Source organism: Pinus tabuliformis, chromosome 8, assembly GCF_031772625.1.
Source record: "Pinus tabuliformis cultivar Carrire ecotype Pingquan chromosome 8, CPIR1, whole genome shotgun sequence".
Classification (NCBI taxonomy): domain Eukaryota; kingdom Viridiplantae; phylum Streptophyta; class Pinopsida; order Pinales; family Pinaceae; genus Pinus; species Pinus tabuliformis.
In genome coordinates this window covers 772,805,380-772,808,489 of record NC_142294.1, presented here as the reverse complement: position 1 = coordinate 772,808,489, position 3,110 = coordinate 772,805,380, and the positions used below count along the sequence as shown (strand labels likewise).

Here is a 3,110-nt window from a genome sequence, read left to right as displayed (position 1 = left end):
CTCAACTGAAAATCAACTGACCAAAATTGAACTAGAACTATTTATAAAACTATTTATGACACCTGCATTAATTTCTAAAAAAACTAATCCAATAGTTGGAATTAGTTTCTCCAAAAACTAAAACAATAGGTTTTATGTTTGTCTCTTTTGCACAAGACACTGGGGTACCATATTCAGTCACCTTTAAATCCCCAAAATTTTACACTTTTCCATATAATTGGCATAATTGTTCAAATATTTTACACTTTTCCATATAATTGGCATAATTGCTCAAATTTTTATTGATCAATATGATCCACTATAGATGGAAGTGGTTGTAGTTGATTAGAATGAAGCTTTTTTTAAGCATTGATTTTTCACAGTCTTCAGAATATCTGGAATAATCAAATATTGATTTCTTTTGTTGAGTAGTTTTTAAAAAATTTCCCCACATGCATACCTTGGACATATTTGATCTCGTGTATCCCTATTTTTTATTACATGATTTTCCTCATTGTTTTCCTAAATTATATGAAGAAGATTAGAATTTGATACATTTTAAGATATGTCATTTCACTATGAAGGAACCACTCAATTTGTCTAGTTTCCAGAAATCCATGGTACTTTTAAAATCCACATGACCAATCATCTCAACTACGCCTCTGAATTGACAAATCCGATTAATAGAGGAGAACAAGAATAATGGATAGCATCCTAGATTTGCTACTACTATATATTGTGCATCCTGATCATAAGCCTGACCTAATATCATATTACCATTTGGGGTGCTTGCCCATGCTTTATATTTAATATACTTATGGACGTCATCCTCCAATATTTTATCACAAAAAATATCACGCATAATCATAACTAGTAGGAAAATCAAAGTGGTTATGCTCATCTATCACATTAGCAGGAAATAAGCTTCATTATTTCATATAGCTTGATCTGTTCTAGTATTTGTGACACCAGCTAGAGATATCCACTGGTTCTTTATCTTGTTAGTCTGAACAATCAAGTTCGTTCACTTGAGACATCTCAAGCGCTATTACCATTAAATGAGGATCTCCTGACTTGTATACTTTCATTTAGCTTCTTAATTCCTACGCATCCATGCCGAGTGAAGTTTAAATCTGTAGAATTGGTAACTAATAGTACACACACCTTCATTTGACTATAATACGGAGATATCTTTCCAAGTAGGATGTAAGCTTTTGTTTGAACCGGACCTTGAGGACTAACATCTTGCTATTGGTTTAGCTATAGACCTCGATTCATTTTCCTTTGATTCTCACGAGTACAGGTTCTAAATCATTGTTTTGCGGTTTGTCCTAAAGGAATGAAAGATTGTTGTTTGTCTTCACATGATCGAGTTGAACCTTTTGTGTTTTGATCAGAGTTTTTTTTCCCAAAAAAGAAGCTAGCCCTTGAAAATGGCACGATTAGATATCATTTTAGCGAAGTGACATAATGATGGGATGGTAGGATATGTACTTACATTGGTTCCATTTTCATTCATCATATCAATAACCACATGCCTTGGTTCAAGAACACCAAATACTAGAACACCCTAACCAAATTGTAAAGATGAAAAATAACTAGGGGATGAAATTGAGTGTTGGTACATTTGAGCATTATTATATGGTTCATGGCTCATAAATTAACCATCCCTACCCAATACAACTCCTAGAATATATGGATTGTATGAATTTTTAGGTTTTTTTTAGTACCCCTAATGAGGTGTATTGTATACCAAAGGTACATTTTCCTAATGAATTGTAGCATATTGAAATTAGTGTTAACAAACCAGACTAGTCTAGACTCAATGGGTAGATATCATCATTTTTTAGGGGAAATTGCTCTTACCCAATATCATGGATTGGAAAAGGATGATTCAATTCTGAACCATTTGGTTCCTGTACAGAACTAATCACTTCAATAACAAAGAAACCTTTTTTCGCTGAACTTGTTGGTTCAATATCGAACTAACTAGTTTTGTACAATGCTACCACATACCCTTGAATGAAAAGTAAATAATTAAATCCAATAATTTATGAATTGGGAATCCGAGTATTTGACCATATTTCTCTAATAATACCATGCAATTAATGGTAATGTTAAATTCTTAAAACGTCATCCCTTTGCTTATACTTTAAACATTACCATTAATTGGCTTAGGATGTTTGGCAGTGGTCCTGACCTCATTGGATTTCATATGGATAAAGTAGAATTTCAGATCTCACTCAAAACACAATGGAATTAACACGTTTCAATATTTCTTGATTGGGGGGATTGCAACTTTTCCATTGGATATTATCATGACGAGGGTATGCAAATTGTTGAAAAGCGTAACTAGGTTTGGTCTTCATAATGACATGTGTAATTGCGATTTTATGTAATTGATATAAAGAAGAAAAATACATTTTTTATTGTAATGTTTGTCTCATGAGTTTCATGATCAGGGAATTTTAATTTTAGTAATGGCTCCCATTATGAGACCTTAGGATTTTTCATAAAGTCAAATTGAGTCAATGTCATGTATGAAGGACCCTTCTTGGGCATGTCACATATCTGTATAAGTCATTAAAAGAGTCAAAATACCCTCCAAGAGAAGCGTAATCATCTCCTAGCAATTCACCCTTAAATAAAGTGATGAAACCTCTCCAAAACACATGCTAGCCTAGCTTAGTGTCAAGTCAACTTATTATCATGGGAAACCACTATAAATAGGCATCTCAGCGTCAGTTCAAAACACATAATTTTTGACAAAAAGAGGATTGCAGTAGGAAGTGTGAAATCACATGAAGGAAGCCTCTCTCTCCAAGTGAAGAATGAAATTCTAAAAGACAAGTTGGTTTGGGGTGTTTTAAGGGATAATTCCCATCACACATGTGAGGGGAAGGATCATGTGTTGCAAGGGAAGTCAAGACTATATCGGTCATCTTAGAAGGTTGATTCAAGCAAGGGGAAAGTCTAGAGGGAAATCCTAACTATAGTAAAATAATTATCCATCCTATAAGGAGGAATTAAAGGTACTTCCCATGTGTTAGGGTTTTTAAAGAGACGGAGAATTTCAAATCTAAAACAAGAGGGTGAAGATCTAAATTATAGTTGAGATAAAGAGGAAGGGA

General features: G+C 33.6%; 1 pseudogene; it reads right to left on the bottom strand.

Annotated features, from left to right (window-relative positions):
• Window positions 1-913: 913 nt before the first annotated feature.
• LOC149237875 (uncharacterized) lies at window positions 914-1,765 on the bottom strand (annotated as a pseudogene).
• Between the last annotated feature and the right edge of the window lie 1,345 nt (window positions 1,766-3,110).